The sequence below is a fragment of the Camelus ferus genome, chromosome 1, assembly GCF_009834535.1.
Source record: "Camelus ferus isolate YT-003-E chromosome 1, BCGSAC_Cfer_1.0, whole genome shotgun sequence".
Lineage (NCBI taxonomy): Eukaryota > Metazoa > Chordata > Mammalia > Artiodactyla > Camelidae > Camelus > Camelus ferus.
In genome coordinates this window covers 54,714,780-54,736,503 of record NC_045696.1, presented here as the reverse complement: position 1 = coordinate 54,736,503, position 21,724 = coordinate 54,714,780, and the positions used below count along the sequence as shown (strand labels likewise).

At 35.6% G+C, this 21,724-nt stretch overlaps 1 long non-coding RNA gene across 1 annotated transcript in view; it reads left to right on the top strand.

Moving 5' to 3' along the window:
• Positions 1–21,724, top strand: part of LOC116666611 — a 1,176,059-nt gene that overhangs the window by 17,856 nt on the left and 1,136,479 nt on the right. The window lies entirely within an intron of this gene.

Below are 21,724 nucleotides of genomic sequence, written 5' to 3'. Positions count from 1 at the left end.
TGTATTTCAAATATTTTTTTCTTACTAAATATAGTTCACTCAGTTAAGTCACTAGTGTGTGAGACAGTAATCCAATGTTCTTTTTCTCAAAACACTAGTATATTAAAATATAATTCTTTAACAAATTCTACAATTCCATTAAAAAAATCAACCCTAAGCTAACTTAAATGAAGCTCAGCCATTCCATTTGGGTTGATTTTAACTGGCTACATGAGAAAGTGAAATTTGGAAGACAGCCAAATAGGATTTATAGAGATTCATATTGTGTCAGATTTTTCTGCTTTATATGGATGTTGTTATGTTCTGAGAAGAAATTTATAACTGCAATAGAAAACTGAATGAATATTGATTATTTTTTAGTTACCAAAACTAATTGACATATAAAGCTTTGTAAATCCTTTTAGATGAGGATGGGTATAAATTAAAAACTAATTAAAGCAGAGGCTTATAAAGGCACCATCTCCAATTCAATGGGTTATACATTTTCGTTGTGTATTAGGAAGATATTCCTTAGTCTCCCCACCCCAAAATCCTGCCAAACAAACAAATCTTAGACATAAAAATCATTTCAACTGTTAAAGGCCAGTTTGTATGTGTTATCTTTCTTCAAAAGTAAATACAATTATTTTAACAAAATAAGATTTAAAGAACAGTTAGCTCAAAGAGAAGTGCCATGTAGAGACAACAGGACTGATCAGCTTCTTATCTGTAACCTCCATACTTACTGTTAACAAGCCTTTTATCGTTAAGACAGTAAACATCTGGGATCTGAGCACTGACACCTATTAGTTATAGTAGTTTCCTTTTGCCTTTCTAGGCAGTCTGACAGATAAACCTCCAGGAATCTCACAAAATTGGGCCCTTAACTGATCAAATGAATGGCTGTCTCTTGTTTTCAGTCTAAATTGAAAAGTGTGATCCTGTGAAATGAGACAGTGTGCAGTGGAAGATATTCCAGCTTCAGCTCCACCAGTAACCATCAGTGTGACCTTACATTCTCTCCCAGTTCATTCCTCAAACAGGGACCTAAGTGATTTTTCTAAAACTCACATCCATCTATTTCACCTCTTAAAAAAATTATTGAATAGATGGGAGGATAAAGGCAGCACTCTAGATTGGACATGTGATGCCCCTTGTCTTCTAGCCTCTTTCCTCCCACTTTCTTACCCTCTTTAAACTACAGCAGTACTGACAGCCTTCCATGCTAATGATATGTCCTCTATCAAACATCCCCATCCAGTTTTGGTGGTAATTTTATTCAACTTCAAACTTACCAGTGCAACTAGCCTCCATGTAGCCTCCAAGACCAACAGATAGCTTCATGTATTAATTCAGCAAACATTTGTTGAGCTGTTGCTCTGTGCCAGGAAATGTTCTATACTTGGGATATTTGGTAGTGAAAGAGATTCCTGTTTCCTTTCTGCGGCTCACCATAGAAAGTGTAGGGTTAGATGAAGTAAGCAAATGAGTAACGTAATTTCATATAGAAATAGATACAGTCAAGAATATCAAACAGGATGATGAGTGTTGTGAGAGTATTGTGCCTGTGGTTCTGCTAGACTCTCCACATTGGGTTCTCCTAGAATTCAACGGTCACGTGCTTTTTATCTTAGCCTCCACATCCTCCCTGCCCCAGTTCCAGCATGGTTTCTAACACACTGGCCACACTGAGTGTATCTGGATGGATGGATGAATGACTGAATGTTAATATCTTCAGTTACTTAGGCTACAACTTCTTCATGCAAAAAAAATGAAGGCATTGAAGAAATGACTACTCAAGGCCCACCACCTTTGGGATTTTAGAAGTAGATAATCTACATTTTCTGATGTTTTTATTCATTTGTAAAACTGAAAACGAGCTGGTTATTTTGACATTTATTGCAGAGTCGGAACTAAAGATAACATGATCTTAAAAATACCTTTTCAGCTGCCCTCCTGCTTGAAAAAAGTATCAGCAGATGGTATTTTCTGAAATTTTCCTGACTTCCCCAGATTCGCAGCTGGAGCCTATAGTCTTTTGAAATCTATTTGTTAAACATTTTTGAAGGCTCTATGACTCTATTTTTTCAAATACTAAATGAACTAGAAATTACAATTCATACTCAGTGGCAGAATTGGAACTTTAACGTATTTAAATTAAAATGATTTATATTCACTTTCAAACCAAATTTAATTAAAATGAAATAACTGGGTAACATTACTTTTATAAAAATGCATTAAATTATACTATTGCATTAAAATATTTTATACATTTTGAATACAAACTGAAAAACAGAAGGAAAGATAATAAAATGACAGCATAAATTAATTGAAAACAGAAACATAATATAGAAAATCTTTGGATAAATTCACCATAATGGACAAATGTCTGGGAAGTTTAATTAAAAATAGAAAACAAAATATGCAACATTATAATGATAAAGGGGCTACAAATATTGATAAGGAGAAGATTAATAGCAAAGTAAAATTTGCTTTGTAGATCCCATTTGGATACATTTTAAATCCTAATAAATTGGATGAGTTATTAGGAAACTGTAATTATCAAAATTCACTAAAAGATTAAATGATAAATATTGAAAAAAATAAGAAAATACCAAATAATCCTCTTTCAATAAGTTCTTGCTCTGCATGGTTTTATAGGCAGTTTAATTGAAAATGCTAAGGTAAAGTTAATTCTCATATTAACTTTTTAAAAGCCCAGAAAAATAAAATTCTGGGTAAAACAAACACTTCTACGTATTGTTATAAAATTAGATAGTGATGATGCCATTCGGGATTCCAAAACTTTACAAATAGCAAAAAACCAAACAAACAAACAAAAAAACCACAACATACAACAAAACCCCAAAATAACAACAAAAACTACAAAGTTACAAAAATTCTAAATAAAACAAATCAAATTCACCAATATATAAATGGAGGATATAATTAGAAGTATTTGTTCTAGGAATGCATGCACAATTTAATGTGGAAAATTTTTCTTAGTTGGTTAAAGAAAACTGTTTACCTTGTCAAATCTCAATGTTACTTGATGTCATTTAAAGCAATGTTATTATTAAACTCTTTACATTTTCTTGCAAGGAAAATCAATGACTAATATCACTCTTAATAGTGAAAACCTAGAAACATTTTTATTAAATAAGAAATAAGGTGAAGGGGTTTACTATGAGAAATTTTGTTTGATGTCTTCCAGATTTTAGCTAGTAAGATACAGAGGCTGGGACTACTGGAAACGAAGAGACAAAATGATCTCTATTTCATAAAAGATGACTGTGTACATGGAAAACCTAAGAAAAGTCAACTATAAAAGATTGTTTAGAATTAATAAAATATTTTTGATATTTGACTATTTAAATAAAATAGACACTTAAAAAGCAGTACTTTTTCAACATGACAAAAAACCCAGGCAATATATATAAAGAAAAATAGAATATATTTTTGATTATGGTGATAGACTGTACAGGATTAGCATCATTTACATGAATTACAAACTGTAGTGTGAGACATACATCTTTGTTTTTACAACTGGAGGTAAGTCACTGTTCCATGAATCCTATAAATGTGTCAGTAGTTTCCAACTTATTTTGCAAATCTTGTGCCTTTTCCAACCAAATTTACAAATAGTTTCTTGATCTTTCCACAATTATTCTAAAATTAATTAAATCCATGGTTGAGGGTGAGAAAAGATGATAGACCTCGTATGATACTGGACATGTCATGGCACAGGCCATGTTCTAAGCTTCATGTGTGTTAACTCATTTACTTCTCAGAGAAGCTCTGTGAGATACTTTTGTTAATCTGCATTTGCAGGTGAGGAAACTGAATATCCTGTGATTTCTCCAAGATTACTTAACTGGCATTAGGGATCCATGAGGAAATACAAAACCATTCAAATTGCTTTGTCATTCAAGGATCATTGTGTGACCATTTGGGGAAAAAAAAAAGTTAGTCCCCCATTTTATAGCAAATGAATTTCAAATGAAATAGGAATTTAAATATTAAAAAAAATGGGAAAAATAGTGGCTTTTGTGACATGGAAAGATTTCCAGAGCAATAAAAATAGGGGGAAAAGTTTAAAGTAAAAAATACTGTGATAAAATACTAAATCAGAATTTTAAAAAGAATAAAATATTTGACCACTACACATGTACATATTCAAACCTCATAATAAAAAACAGGAAACTATAAATAAACTTAAAATTTGAAATATAGACAGCAGTGATTTAAAACATTTTTGCTATTAAAGAGAATGAACTCTCCAAATTGATAAGGATTAAGTAGTTTAGTGCTTGTAGCATAATATCATAGTGTAATAGTTTGTCATAGCATATGAATTTGAGCCATCTGCCACCAATTTATTCCCTGAGTAAATTTAGTAAGTTCTTTAAATTTTCTGTTTCATTGTGCTCCTAATATGGACAGTATAAAAACAAAGCCATCTCCCTGCTCCATTCCTTAGTGCTGCCCCACATCTGGGTGTAGCATCCAGCTATGCTTGGTTCTAATCCTTTCTTCAATTTGAAGTGTGGACAAAATATTGTACTAATAATTGGGAGACTTGAAGGTAAATCCCAGTCCTCTGATTACTATTGAGTATGTGGGCGGATTATCTCAATTTCTGGATTAGATTGGATTGCATGTAATTGGATTAGATGAGAATGATGATTTTTAAACACACATCTGAAGATCTGAGGAGTTTATTGTCGGTGACTTGATAATTGCTGTAAGAGGTGGGACTGGGAGCAAGGAGAAAGCCTGGAAGGGGAGTTCAGTACTTCAACACTTGTTTTATCTGCTGCTGATGAATGCCCACTAGAGCTGTTGCCATTACATCACCAGTGCTATCAAGAGGAAGCAAGGCATGGTGGGATGAGGGTGGATTTCAAAGTCTCCATCTCCTTTGATAAATCGTTCTCCAGGTGTGGTCTTTCACCAAGTTACTTATATACTAAGCTCCTCTGTTTCACAAGAAGGCCCTACTAACACCTTACCTGTAGCACCTTCCTCCCCCGAATGGTTGTGTGGATGAAAGGGTGTAGTAACCTATCAGGCAAAGAAGTGTAGACAAACTAATGTTCGTTTGTCCTTCCTTCATTTTTCTTTCACATCATACATCCTGCCTTAGGCTTTTTGCTTGTTTGCTTAGCTATCAGAATGCAATGTTTCTAAAGGACTTAATCTTTCTTTCTTTTTTTTTCTCTCAAGAGCTGTGGTACTCAGCTACATCCTTGCTTTGCATATTTTTCCTCTTCTTTCTCATGTCTGCTCCCTCCTGTCTCCCCCCTTCTCCCCGAAAATGCACACCATGGAGCAACCGCCTGTGGGTTTGCCTCTGTCCCTTGTTCAGATGGCTGAGCCGAAGTTCAGGAATAAGAACTTCGATGCTTTTGGAATTTCTATGCTGGGAACTCATTAATATTGGTCTCAGTTCTCTGAGAAATGATGCTGATAAATATATTCTGGAAGTAGGATGTGTTCTACTTGCTATAGAGTTAGAGTAGCATCATTATGAGTAAATTGTAAACTGTTGCTGAAATGCATATTTGTAAATGAATGATCTGTAGTACCCAGATGCATCCCTAAAAAGTGTTCATACTTTCTTTATTTGGTTTTCTAATAATGCAAACTGTGCTTAGACTAAAGCTGAATTCAGGATTGTTTTCAGTATGTGCCCCTCACAAAGTTTCTCTTTTGCTAGATTTCCTGCAGACCCAAGTGCTTCTAGGCTGACTTGTCAGTCTGGGTGATTGTGAAGGCTGAGCTGAGGCCCATGATCTCCTGCATATCTTAACAGTGCAGTTGCTCCTGGAGCAGAATGATTGACATACAGCAATTCCTGAATGACTGCAACTCGGACCTCTGAACACATTTACCATCTGTTGAACAGGGATAGTATTTCAGGACACTAGAATGTATTTAATAACTTCTTCAAGGTTCTTTGTTGATTTCCCAGGATGATCACTGAAAATATTGAATAAAATTGGTCCCTAGATAGGGCATCAATTCCAGGACAACAAGCCGTGTTATCCTTAGAAATAGACATCCCATAGAATAAATCTATGGTAATTATTTAAGAAGTGATGGATCTGCTTTTAATATGAAGATGAGGATCTTCAGATATTTTTCTTACTTGTTTCTGTTGTTATGTAACCAAAGTATACTTTGTTGTCTCAGGGGTTAGCTGATGATTTTTTACAGTATTTTGTTAAAAATATATTAGCCACAGCTGCATCTCTAGCAGTTTCAGGAAGGGACTTGGGAATTTAATTTTCTCTTCTTTCCTTTTGAAAACATTAAATATTGAAGAAGAAACATGTTGGAATGCTCATATTAGTAGGTGCTACATTTTCTCGTGGAAGCATCCCAGCAGACAACAATTTACCCATCTTTTTGACTCTGATTCCAACAGTGACTTCTCTGAGGCACTGGGCAAGAAGTTTATTTTAAAGCCATGTCTCATCATTGTCCAGACCCTATAAGGTTAATCCTTGTGGGAGGAGTCTTTAAGCATTATTCATGTCTCTCCTAAGCATCAAATCAATCTGAAGATTGGAAAAATATGTCAATCTGCAGCACATTTGTGGGCATTATCTAAAATTCACAGTATAATGTGATCAGAGAGCTGGTACTTTAGATTTCTGTATGCATTTATAATGGGTTTTAACATATTCATTTCCGGAAATGAGTTATGCAGGCACTTTCACAACATTTCAGCAAATCTTTAGCAGCTGCTTTTCAATTTTATTTAGCCTTAAGGATATGCTTGTATTGCAGGCATCGCAGACATAACTGCCTGGAGCTAGGGCAGAAAAGTCCCTGGGATCATCAAACAAAGAGAAATGTGAATTAACAGAGCCGCTCAAAGAATGCTGTCAGGTGTATTGAAGGGCCTTGGATGTGGGGGTGCACTTGGAATGTTTAGATTGACGAGGTGTATGAGCACATATTCATGATGATGTGACTGGCTGAACATAAAATGAAAATCTACGGGAACAGAGAGCGACATCCATTTCACCAGTTTTAACGAGGAGGTTTCTAAGGAGGAGTGGAATGGCCAAGAGAAGCTGGATTTTATAGAGCATTTTATTATGTCCTCTCTTCAGGTAATGATCCTCCCCAAGTCATGTGAATATTAGGACTCTTTCTAGAATAATGCACGTTTGCAGTGTGAGAGACCAAGAGCCCTCTAGGTTCATGGGACAGCAAATAGAAAACATCTGGGCTCATGGTGTTAGCAAGATTTCACTTGTAACAGCTTTGTATGTGGCAAAGGATACATCAGGAGGCAAAGCAGATAGAGCTCTCAAATTCTACCAGATTGCTCCCAAAGAAAGGCTCTAGGTCAGTGATTTTAGGAGGCCAGTGTGGGTTGGAGGTCTTGTTAACCTGAAGCATGAATCCTCTTCTCTCTTGGCCTTTATTCATTACCAGCCTATGGACCACATAATCTGTAACTTAATCCCAACATCTGCATTCTAACTTTCGTTTCACTAGATACAATATCTAATCCAAATGTAGAATTTCCAACAAAAACACAGTCTAGGAACATTATAACCTAGAATTTAAAAATACTATCAAGATTCTGCATAGAGAATAAAAGCTTTCAAGCCCAGAGGCTTTCTAAGTAAGCAGCAGTAGATTGACGCTGACATGTTGTTCATAGATTCACAGAACTATCTTTACATTCAACTTAAGGGTGATTGTGGAAACTCTTAAAGTTTAGTGAAATTAATTTTCCTCCTGGGATTTACAGGTGTCTGTGAGCTCTTATTGATATGGCTGGATCCTATATTGGGGTTATAGATTAGAACTTTGGAGTTTACACTTTCCATTTCACAAATGTTAAACACGAGGCAACAGTTTCTGAACATGAGTAAACACATTTTGTGGAGGTTCTATTGAAACAGAAGGATTTATGTATTTTTAGTTCTTGAGTATTTTCCAAAACACATTCCTGACGTGGATTACAGTCAATTTAAAGATTTTTCCAATACTTACATGATACACAACTCAAAATTACTGTTTTAAAGTCTACCATGAACCTTCTTTTCAAGTTGGAAAGTGAGATAGTAATTCCTTGTCTCAGAGGGTTAATTTTTGAAGATTGGCAGTCTTTCCAAAGGAAGAGGTCAAGGTTCTAATTGTTTTCTTGACCTATTAGGTGAAAAGGAATGTTTTCACTTGGAAGATAATGGCAGCAAAGGGGGTGTAGGGAACAGGCTCCCCTCCTCAACTGGTTTCTGTGTCACATATGTCAGAGCTAGTCATGTCTTTCTCTAAAGACTCTTTCCAACCCAGAATCAGATAAGGATATATTTCCTTCTGCTTCTGTTAAAAATAAAAGTAGAAAAAAAAAAGGGGGTGGGGGAAGGCTATTACTGAATGATACCCTTCATTTTCTTGAATTACTTCATTTAAGAAGGAGATTGATGGATAGGTGTTCAGTGGATTGCGTTTTCCCCATGCCTCCACCCAACGTGTGTGGGGGATTACAAAAAGGGAGATAACTGGCCTCAAGAACTACATGGCTTCTTTTCATGTAAACACTTCTTATAAAGAAGCTTTGTGGTGTTTGATTGGAGTCACCTCCTGTATATTTGTAGTTTATGAGACAAATCCTCCTCAGTGCCTTTTCTCCACTGCATTGCGTTATGAGAATAGGAATTAGCCTTGCATTCTCTCTCTTAATACTGGAGTGTCCCCACAATGGTAGTTATGAAAACAGCACTACTTAATATTTTCTTTGATTGAGTGATCCAAGGGGAGCCTTGGGTGCATATTGCTTGACTTTGTTATTTTTAAACCCTTAGGCAAGAAGCCATTTGCTTCAGTATTGAGGCAAGATCATGGTAAATGTGGAGTACAGAGTGGAAATCCCAATTTGTCAATGCAGATGGCATTCACCTTGGGAAATTATTAGAATACTTTAATCTATCTTAAGGCATTTAAGCAAAGCACGTACACTCTAGGCAAGACTTTATATTTCTTCCTTCTCAGGAGAAATTTGGGGTCCATTAAATAGATTCTGAGTAGAGATCTCAATCCCTTTTAAAGAAAATGCCCTTAGGGAGGTGGAAGAATTATGGAAGAATTGGAGGCATGGAAAAGCTGCTTCCTGTGTGTTTCCTGATCCTTTAATCTGGTTTAATTGCCTTCTCCCTTGTACCTAGTGATTGTGTTTATTTGTCCATGCTCTGCCCTCTGCTTAGGCTGTATCCCCTAGATAACTTTTAGACATCTTGTGGGTCTTTTTGGTTAGAGGAGCTTTCCCTGACACTATATACCTGTCAAATTAGGTCTTCCTCTGCTATTTTCTTTTCAATTTGTGGTCTTATTTTCCTTTGAACACTTAGGACTGTTTGTAATTTTTCTGTTGATTTGTGTGCTTATTGCATTGACACTTACTTTTTTAAAAAAATAACCAGACTGTCTGCATTGTGAAGACAAGGACCATCCCACCCACTGTTACCTCTACTGCATAGCACAGGCTCACCTCCTATTTGATAATATTTAATATTATTTATGAAAAATAACATACAATACTAATTATAAAAATATATGATAGTGTTTATAACAACTAAATGTAAATGCATCTTTATTACCTTGAATTGGAATTAGGATATAACATAACCTACTTACAAACATAATTTTTAAAGTTACTGAATAAATATAATAAAAAGATGTATTTGCAATAAAATACCATGTATTTCAATATGTAAATGTGTCTTGAGAAGATGTGATGAAGTAGGCAGCTGTATACATGTAGCATGGCATCACCAGGCCTTGGCCATGGCACATACAATAGGATACAGCGTGTTATTTTGTTGACTCAAATGTCATGGCATAGCCATTGATGATGGGATTTTCTAAAATCGTGACCACATAATGATAAATTCTCAAAAAGTATATTTCTTTGATTTCTGTATTTGCGCTCAGAGATTTCAGTGTCTATTAGCACTGTGTAATTCATTTTTATACAGTGTATACAGTATGGAGATAGTTTCTAACCTCAGTTATAAACCAGTTTCTTACCCACCTGATGGTGCAGTGGGATATTTGAAAGTCATGCAGGATTGAAACAGTTCTTCTTTGAGACTGTCCTGAATATTGAAGTATGTAGGGTGTCTCTGGATAATACCCAGTAAATACCAGGAGCTCCTCCAGTTTGTCCTAAAACCAAAAACTACCCCAGCCCAAATTTCAGAGTTTCCATTGATACTTTAAAAACATCACTACTTTTAAAAACTGTGGCTGTGCTGTTATAGATACTCCAGAATTATTGAATACATGGATAAATGGATATGTTTATACCTCTTATTTATTTTGGGGTTGTCTTTCTTTTTTGAGGAATTCTGTCTCTACACCTAGTAGTGCACTTGATTTTGGAAAATACTTATTTAATTAAACAAGAAGGTGAATGATACAATTTCCAAGTGCTAGGGATAATTGTCAGAGTCCCTCTTGGCTTTTCCCTCCCATGCCTTTCTGCTTCATGACTTTCTAATTTTTAATTCTCCTGGCTTCCAGCAGGGATACTACGGAGGGAAAATATTACGAAATTTTTATCGGACCCACCCACCATTGTTGTCTACCATAAGCTGATGATGACTACGTTCACTAATAAGCCAGAGGACACATTTTAATGAAGAAGTCAGCCTATGAGCTTGTGTTTTCATCCTGTCACTGAACATTTTTCACGTTTGAACGTGATTCTCTTCAAATAGTGATTTTCATGTCAGTGAATCCAGAGACACAGAAAAAACTTTACCAAAGCCCCTGAAAGACTGTGAATGATAGTAATAACAAACACAGAGTTCATAAGAAAAGATTTTTTTGGATTATTTTTCTGTATCTATACTGATGACATGCTATAACTTATTATGATAGTACATCAGTATTTGAAAGTAAAACTTATTAAGGAATTCAAGTAGTTTTTGCTTGTGCCTAAGCACTACACTAGGAGTGAGAAATCCTGTACTTGATGCTGACTTTAGGAACTGTGCTATCTCAAACCAGACAGGTAACCTGTTCCTTGCAAATTATCTTTCTCTGGTGAGGTTAAATTAATCCTTGTAAACAGGGCTGAGAATGAGCTATTTCAATAGAAGATGTTTCAAAAATGCAAAGTATTATTGTTACAATTTGTGCTTGTGTAGATAGATCTTTATTTTAAGTGCTGGGCCATGATTGTTCAGGGATGGTTAAACCTCAGACTGAAAGTTTAGATAGTGAGACCAGGTATTTTCTGTTTCTTGAGTCTGAGGTTCTCAAAATACTCAGTCCCATTGCAAATACAAATCGTGTAGCAGATCAGGTGATTGTGTGTGTGTGTTTGTGTGTGTATGTGTATATATATATATAGTCATCTAATTTGCAGCAGGAGCCATTGGCAGATGCCAGGGACAGAAGTGCCTGTTCTTTTCTCTCTGGCTACCTGATGAGAAGAGTCTCAATTCTATAAAGACTTACACATGCAAAATCAAAACAAGTTAAATCCACTTAAATTAGGTTGATTCTATAATTTAGGATGTTTTATATCCGTGAAAATAGTGAAACTTTATTTCTTCTCTAATCCTTTTACAGCACCTGCTACCTTTATCACTTGTCATTTATCGTGGCACTTAATCATATCTCCCTTGTGTTGTTACCTGTTTTATGGGCATATATCTTGTCTTTCTAATTAGATTACAAACTCTCTTGAGATAATGATCGTATTTTCTTAAAAAAACAGAAAGGGAATTCTTCTCACTCTACAGCTGACTTTTAGGCCTATGGTGGATAATCCATATAATTGTTATGTAACATAAAATAATAAAAATTTTATGTTGGACAGTATTATAGCTGCTTTCCCACACCAAAATTTACTTAGCAATTCCCATTCGAGTAAAATCTTCTTATCTATTGCATTCTTTTACCATACCTTACTCTTAGATGAAATATAGACTTCAAAAAATAATTGAAATCACATCCAATCACTTCAGATTATGCTGAAGTTTCCATCTTTGTGTTCTTTATTTGTTTGAGAGGTTGATAGATTTGAGGAGAAACATGTTTGGGGAAATTTTTTTTTTTTTTTTTTACCACCGTCCTCTTTATTGCACACTGGACTCTGAAACACAAAAGTCTTCTGTTCTATTCTTCTATCAACAGAATCCTTTGCAGAGAGAAAGTTCTCAAAGTGTTTAGTGCTGACTTTTTTGTACCCTTAAATTATTTGTATATATATACACATATATACTACACGTATATGTATCTGTGTGTGCATGTATGCTAACGTTTTTCTCCAAGTAACAGTAAAATCAATAGAATGCATAAATCTAGAACTGAAAAAATGTCTGAGCATCAGTCTCTCCCCATTAATCTGCTTGGATGTGAGCCATCTGTCTCAGCTTAATTATCTGACTGCATAGACAGACTGAATGGACAGCAGAATAGGTTTCAGGTTACTCTGCTTTTATAGGTTCACTATAATTATATGGCTGCCACACTCTGTACTAGAGACCAGCGATTTCTGAAGTGTGTTTCAAACAACATTCTTTGTGTAATAGGTTAATAGGTACTACTAGGAAAACAACTTTCATGGTCAAAGACATTTGGAAAAATTCTGGGCTTTGGGCTCAGCTAAATGTTAGTTTCCTTAGAGGTGAGGCCTCTTAGAGCTTATAATATATTAATGCATGATTTAAATCTCCTATAGGACTTTGTATTACACAGTATTTTCCAAACTTATTTAGCCATTGGAAAATTTTCCAAAGCATCCCAAGGGACTGATGTTTCTGAGAACGCACTTTAAGAAATACTTCAGTAGATTGATTACTGATTACTTCTCTATTACATTTTGCTAACTCTAACCAAATAAATTCTACAAACATGGTTCTTTTTAGTTTTTTTTTCATTTTAATTTCTTTGTACAAAGCTTTATTGATACCTATTTCACATATCTTACAATTCACCTATTTAAAGCGTACAATTCAATGGGTTTTTTGGGTAGAAACATGGTTCTTAGTTGCAAAGCAACCAGAAAAGACATACTTTTATTTTCGATCAACTGGAAGAATTGCCAACCTTAAATAACTGTAGAATTTGTCATTTTGCATTGTGAATGATCATTCACCTTCCCCTTTTCTTAAAAAAAATTCATGTTATCATTCTTAAAAAAATTAGATAACAGTCATTCTTACAGAGTTCTAAATGCAAATAATTAACCATCGTTGTTTTATTTTTTTCTTACATTTCCTGCATTGGTAAGTACAATAGAGTGAACCTAATTTAAATCTCTAGGCCAGGATCTTGTGGAATCTCATAGTCCTTCACAATGAACACTGATTTTCAGTTGTTGGGGATGTACCTCTACAAAGTTTAAGGACTGAGTTGAATCAGTGTTGTCCTTACACCACATCCTAAAGTATCTGGTTTAGACTAAAAACTCCTATATTAGCTTATTTTCTTGCTATTTTCCTCTTTTCATAAGCCAGTGAAGAATGAGAAATTGTATTATCTCCTGAGAGGTTGATCAAGGCTGCTTTTTCCCCCAAAATGAGGAGTTTTGAATGGAATATGAGAACCAACATGTACTGATTACCTACTATGTGATCATCACATGCAATCTTAGAACAAACCTGTAAGACTCTTAGGAATGTGTTTAAATTATATGTGAAGCAACCATGCTTCCCCCCCCACCCCAAGAGGTAGAAAATGACAAAAATGAAATGTTAACTCAAGTATGTCAGATTCCAAAGTTCAACCTCTTTTCTTTCAATCATACTGCTTTCCAACCAAAGGCTACAGTCTTCTAAAGAGATAATCCACCACCTTCATTCAAACCTCTTTTTCAAAAATAAGAGTTCATTGGAATTCAATTTTAAAAGCATCTTTACCATATCTACATTTTTAATGTAATATATGTTTGGTTAGGGATGTCTACATCTTCAAGTACCAAAACAATATAGTGGTTAAAACAAAGAGAAACCATATGTATAATCTATGTCAAATATCAAGAAGCCTGTGCTAGAGAATTTTGAGGCTAACATCTCTGCAATTCTCTTAGCCTTTCCTTCATATTATTTGTCTTCAAGTTTACAAAAATGGCTATGGTAATGCCATGCCTCACATTTACATCAAAACAGATGCAAGTGATGGTGTAGGAAGAGTAGGGTGGGAGATGTCAGTGCAAAGGATTTCCATCCCTTCTGTCAGCAAGAGCAAAAGTCTTTGTAGAGTCCACAGTGGATACCTGTTTCCTGCTCTGGGCTTAGAACTATGTCATATAGCCACACTAGAGAGTTGGGAAGTGAGACTTCACCTTGGCAGGCATATAGCAACCCTGAGCAGAATCAAGGTTTTAATAGGAGGAAGAAAGTGTAGATATTGGGCACATTACTAATAGTATCTGCTACAATATGCCACATACTGCCTTATCAGTTTCAACCTGCATTTCTGCTTCACTTTTATTAAACTTACTGATTGATTGTGATGAATCAGCCTTCACTACTTCAAGGTTTGTGGAGATGCGTTATTTCTAAATATAATAGGAGGGTTGGATTTTTTCCTTTAATGTTAACTTGAAACAATTCTAAATACAGATAACATTTAATGCAAATTATGTTTTCTGTTCAAAGAATATGAAATGTCCTGGATATATGCTCAGGATGTGTCAACACTTTATTATGAGAAAAATGTGGGAAATAGCATTTCTTATTAGTCACACACTTTGTTCTGTGAGGTGATATTAGGGGCTGGGGATAGAACTTCTGAGGTTTTAGAAGACAATTTGAAAATACCTGTTAAAACTTAACATGCACATACTCTTTGACTCAGTTTACTTCTACAAGTTTATTCTGAAACATCTAGTTGGATAAAACTGCAAATAACACATAGAATATTTTATTGTATTTTTTGTCATAGTGAAAAACTGAAAGCTCCCAAAGTATTTGTCCATTAATATTTTATATATTTCTGTATTGCCTATGTTTTTACAGTGAATGCGACATGTTCACAGTAAAACAACAAAATGAAAATAAAAGTATTGTAAAATAGCATAAGAGATCAATTTGTTTATTTTAACCTAAAAAATATCCCCTTTGTTGTTGAGGTGCAGAGGTGGGGAGCTGATGGCCAGTGCTTAACTAAGCCCATCCAGGTCTCAAATGATATGTTCTGAAAGCACTTTTAAGAAAATATATATATCTTGAAAAATTGTCATTATAATTATTTGAGGAAGGGAAAGCTGTCTTTTCAGTCAGCTAGAGGCAAGAAATAAAGCTAGTGGCAGCAGAAAACTCATTGACTTTACAGTCAGGTGGGCCTGGATTTTAATTCCAGATCCATGGCCACTAGAAGTGTGGTCTTGAGAAACACCATTAACCTCTCTGAGGCTCAGTTTCCTTATCAATTTTGAACATGAAGAGAAATGACTCTATGTGAAAACATGGGCTAGGGCCACAATGAGAAAATACCACAGAACTGTGTGGCTTAAACAGTCAGTTATTTTCTTACAGTTCTGGAAGTTGGAAGTCCAAGGTCAACATGTTGGCAGAGTTGGTTTCTTCTGAGGCCTCTCTCCTGAGCTTGCAGATGGCCACCTTCACTCTGTGTCCTACTTGGCCTTGTCTGTGTACAAGCACACCTGGTGTTCTTCCCTTTCTTACAGTGACACTAGTCATTGGATTGGGGCCCCACCTGTATGACCTCTTTTAACCTTTAAAGGCTCCATCTCTGAATATAGTCACACTGGGGGCTAGGGCTTCAACATAAGAATTTTGGAGGGAAGCACCATTTAGTCCATAACAGTGGGAAAGCTGGAGGACATATTTGTCATATAAGAGGAAGTAAGTTTAGCCTTATCCCCCCTAAAGTTTGGCTTCAGAAAATTAAAAAAGGGATTTTATTATAACCTTAGAATAAAGTTAGAAAAAGCTGATTAGTTGATAGGTGCACTGGTCTTTAGTATGTGTGTGTGTGTGTGTATATATATGTATAGATGTGTGTGTGTGTATACATTTGAATTTTTTGAGTTCAATTGGAGTGTATGGTCACTCATATTCAGAAAGTATGTCTAAATTGGACACTAGTATTGCACTAGTATGTAAAAGAGCATTTCTTTTATATTATCTGGGTTAGATTTAGACATGTTCTTTCTGGAACAATAGGGCCCTTGATGTCACTTCGTAAACTTTGAAAAAACTATCTCTACTCTCTGAGACACGGGAAGATGAAATCTAGGGCCCTTATACTCCCTGTGACACTATCAAAACCCCTGTACCAAAAGTGAGGATGTTTTTTCGCCAGACCAAAGCGTGCTTTTAACCCTTAAACTTGGTCACAGAGTCCCTTTCCATCTCACCTCTCCTCCCCTTTACTTTTGCTTTTATATAGCTCTCTGCACTGCCTCACTCCTCCTTCCATATTTTCTACGTAGACACTCTGGAAACCTTGTCCTCTTACATGCTAAATTTTTCATACTGTCAACCTTTTAGCAAAATTATTTGTACACTTGCACCTCCATGCTTGAATCTAGGCACTCCTTTGAGTACAAAATTTACCCTGAACCCCCTTACCTAGGAGCCCATGAACCATGGATGGGGTGATGATCTTCTGGCTTGGGCTATTGTCTCATCCTCCTGTTTGAGATCTTCCTTTGAGATTCTCACCAACTAATGATGTTGCTTTCTACCGTCCTTAGCACTGCCCACCATGGATCTCCTGGTGGCTCTTTCCTAGTTTTTACGACCTTGGGATCAAACTCACTACTTCCTTCTCTATTACATTGGCGGTGCAGTCTTTACAGTATGCTATTTTAAAAGACCTAGATTTTTCTCAATCCTCTATTCTTCACTTCAACTTCACTGCAGCAACCAACTCTTAGCCCCATTACTCAGAAACATTAATCTTCAATATTTTACTCCGACTACAGTCTCTTTTCATCTTTTTTGCATTCTTGCTTTCATTGTCTCTTATATTAAAACACATAAGGATGGTTCGCTATTCACAAATCAAACCATGTGATACACCACATTAACAAGAGGAAGGCTAAAAATCATATGATCATCTCAACAGACTCAAGAAAAGTATTGAACAAAATTCCACAACCATTCATGATAAAAATTCTTATCAAAGTGGTTATGGAGTGAACATATCTGAACATAATAAAGGCCATTTATGACAGACCCACCACACTAATATGGTACTCAACAATGAAAAGCTGAAAGCCTTTTGTTTAAATTCAGGAGAAAGACAAGGATGACCACTCTTGCCACTTCTATTTAACATAGTATTGAAAGTCCTAGCCACTGCCATCAGATAAGAAAAAAAAGCATCCAAATTGGAGGGGAGGAAGTAAAACTCAATATTTGCAAATGACATGATGCTTTGTATAGAAAACCCTAAGGTCTCCACCAAAATCAATTAGAATTCTTAAAATTTAGTTGTTTCAGAATATAAGATTAATTTACTGAATTTTGTTGCTTTTCTGTATCCTAATAATGAACTATCAAAAAAACAAAAAGTTAAAAAAAACCCTCTTGTTTCAAATCACATCACAAAGAATAAAATACCTAAGAATAAACTTAACCAAGAAGGTGAAAGACCTATGGTCTTAAAACTATAAAACTAATGAAGGAAATTGAAGGTGATACAAAGAAATGGAAAGATATCCTGTGCTCTTAGATTGGAACAATTAATACTATAAAAATGGCCATTATCTCTCAAATTTGGTCTCATTATAAATTAAAGTCCTCACTGAGCTCTCACTGTCATTGTATCAGTTGCCTCCTGACATTATTAATTCCCCTTTCCAACTCAGCCCCTTTGAATGTCTGAACTGTGCTCCCTCTGTAGTGCTGGTACCCTTGCACCTTCTACTGCATTCATCTATAAAACCTAACTCCTTTTGATGCTACAGTTCACCTCAAAGTACATTGTCTTACTTCATCCTCACAACTTCTGTGAGAAAGACAAGGCAGAAGTTATTTTCCTTGCTCTACAGTTTAGGAAGCGGAATATAAGCAAGGTTAGGTGACTCATCTAAGAATACACTGGTAGCGCATAGAAGAGTATTCAGCAAAGCACAAATCTTGGGATCCTCATTCCAGAGCTGCTTCTTTGGGCCAGTGGTTTTAAAGCTTTAATTTCTTTACACATTTTTTTTTTTTTACCCACAAATTGATGTCATGACATATAAAATAGACAAAAATAGAAATTGAAAATTGAGTCCAGAGGGTACAGAGTCTTAATCTGTTCAGCTTCCTCGTTGCTACTCAGATTTGTTGTCCCCTAAGAGTTTTATGGAAGGAACAGATTTTGGATACAAGCATACCTTGTTTTAATGTGCTTTGTATTATTGCCCTTTGCAGTTAATTATGTTTTTACAAATTAAAGGTTTATGACAACACTGTTCAGCAAGTTTATCAACTTACTTTTTTCAGCAGCATTTGCTCACTTCATGTCTCTGTCACATTTTGGTACTTCTCAGAATATTTCAAACCTGTTTCATTATTACTGTATTTGTTATGGTGATCTGTGATCAGTGTTCTTTGATTTTAATGTAATTGTTTTTTGGTACCACAAACCACACCCATCTAAGACGACAAACTGAATTGATAAATGTGTGTGTTTTGACTGCTTCACCACCCAGCTATTCTCCATTTCTGTTCCTTTCCTCAGGGCTCCCTGTTCTTTAAGACACAAGAATATTGAAATTAGGCCAATTAATAATCCTGTAGTGACCTCTTACGTGTTCAAGTGAAAGGAAAGATTGCACATTTCTCACTTTAAATCAAAACATAGAAATGATTAAGCTTAGTGAGAAAGGCATGTCAGAAGATAGGCCAAAAGCAGGGCTTCTTCTGTCAAACAGTTGGTCAAGTTCTGGATGCAAAGGAAAAGTTCTTGAAGGAAATTGCAAGTGTTAGTCCAGCGAACACAAGAATGGTAAGAAAGCAAAATAGTCTTATTGCTGATAGAGGTCTGGATGGAAGATCAACCCAGCCACAACAGTTCTTTAAGCAAAAACCTAATCCAGATCAAAGTCCTAAATCTCTTCAATTCTGTGCTGGCCGAGAGGTGAAAAAGCTCAAAGAAGAAAGTTTGAGTCTAGCAGAGCTTGGTTCATGAGGTTGAAGGGTAGAGGCCATCTCCACAGCATAAAAGTGCAAGGTAAAGCAGTGAGAGCTGATGCAGAAGTGGTAGTAAGTTAGCTGGAAGATCTAGCTAAGATGATAATGTGCCAACACTAAACAGATTTTCATTGTAGATAGAACAGCTTTATATTGGAAGAAGATGCCATCTTAAACTTTCATAGCTCGAGAAGAGAAGTCAATACCTGGCTTCAAATGACAGGCTAACTCTCTTGTTAGGGACTAATGTAGCTGGTGACTTTCAGTTGAAACTAGTGCTTATTTACCATTCCAAAAATCCTAGAGCCCCTAAGAATTATGCTAAATCTACTCTAGTGTTCAATAAATGAAACAGAGAAGCCAGGATGACAGCACTGTATGTGTACAGTGTGGTTTGCTGAATGGTTTGCCCGCTTTTGAGACCTACTTCTCAGAAAAAGATGTCTTTTGAAGTATTACTGCTCATTAACAATGCACCTGGTCACCCAGCTGCTCTGGTGGAGATGAACAACAAGATACATTTTGTTTCCATGTCTGCTAGTACAACATCCATTCTGCGGCTTGTGGATCAAGGTGTAATTTTGACTTTCTTATTATTTAAGACTTGTATTTCCTAAGGCTATAGCTACTGTACTGATTCTTCTGGTGGATTTTTGCAAAGTAAATTGAAAACTTCTGGAAAGGATCCGCCCTTTTAGATTCCTTTATGAATGTTAGTGATTCATAGGAGGTCAAAATATCAGCATTAGCAAGAGTTTTGAAGAAGTTGACTCCAACCTTCATGGATAATCTTGAAGGGTTCAAGACTTCAATGAGGACATAACTGCAAATGTGGTGGAAAGAGCAAGAGAGCTAGAATTAGAAGTGGGAGCCTGAAGGTGTTGCTTTAATTGCTGCAGTCTCAGGATATGACTTTAATGGATGAGCAAAGAATGTGGTTTCTTGAGATATAATCTACTCTTGGCAAAGATGTTGTGAAGATTGTTGAAATGACAAAAAAGGATTTCAAATATTATGTAAACCTAGTTGATACAGCAGCAGCAGAGTTTGAGAGGATTGAGTCCAATTTTGAAAAAAGTTCTAAAATGCTATGAAACAGTATTGCATGCTACAGAGAAATCATTCCAAAAAAGGAAGGGTCAATCAATGTGGCAAAATTCATTTTTACCTTAAGAAATTGCCACAGCCACTCCAACCTTCAGCAGCCACCACTTTGATCAATCAGCAGCCATCCACGTATAGGCAACACTCTCCATCAGCAAAAAGATTATGACTTGCTGAAGGCTCAGGTGATGGTTAGCATTTTTTGACAGTAAAATCTTTTTAAATTAAGGTATGTACATCATTTTTAGACATTATTCTATTGCGCACTTAATAAACTATAGTGTAGTATAAGCATAACTTTTACATGCACTGGGAAACCAAAAAACTCATGTGACTCACTTTGTTGGGATATTTGCTTTATTGCTGTGGTTTAGAACTGAACCTGTTATATCTCTGAGGTATGCCTGTAATTTCAAATCCCCAAACTTCAAGGAGCCTTAGTACCCAGAATAAATGCATACGCATATCAGGATATAGTGATAATACAAAGCTTACTTTAACAAGGGGAAATACAAACATAATGTGGAGATAATTAAGAGCTCTTCTGTATAGAAAATGGAAAAGTAAAAACAGTTTGGTTTCTTAGAGATTGGCCTTGGAACCTGTCTTATTTAACATTTTCATAAATGATTTGGAAAAGGGAATGCATGGTGAATTATCCAAGTTTGCAGATGACACTAAGCTCTTCCAGGTAGTTAAATGCCAAGCAGATGGAGATAAACTGCAGGGAGAACTTGCCAGCCTGCATGAGTGGGCAGAAAAGTGGTAGATGATATTCAGTGTGGGCAATGAAAGGTAATTCACTTAGGAAAAAATAATAAAAAGCTATATTTAGAGAAAAATAAATTAAGTTATCTGTTCGTCTTATAAAAGATACAGACTTTCTATAGACCATTCTTTGAGATAACCTTTGATTACATTGACAAAGAAGAGAATTGAAAATAAACATACAGAAACATTAATCTTGAGTTAAATGGTGTTTCATAATATGGGATATTTAGTCCATTTGTCAAACAATGCTAATTGAGTGCCCAGCATGTCGGGCTCTCTTCTGGGCATTGAAGTTTGTTTGGTCATTGCATCTCAAAAGAAAAACAGACAAAAATCTATAAAATATTTAGAGAAGGACAATGAGGATAGATTACAAATTAGGTAGCAAGCATCAGACCTTAAAAGAGACACAAATGTGTTTATACTATTTTTTGAATATTCTAATGCTCTTATTTCATTGGGTATTACAATCGCCTACAAGGTAAAAGGTGAAGAAATTTTTTTCTAGTAGTTTTACAGATGAGGACTCAGGGTAAGGCAATTTAAATGGCTTTCTTAAATTTATAAAATAATGAAAGGTGAAGATTCAAGCATGGGTTTTCTGACATCAAGTTTTGTTCCTTTGCCATAGCACCACAGAGCTTCTTTAATTATCAAGAAGTGAATTAAGCCTTCCTACACTGTTGGTAGGAATGTAAATTGGTGCAGTCACTATGGAGGACAGTATGGAGGTTTCT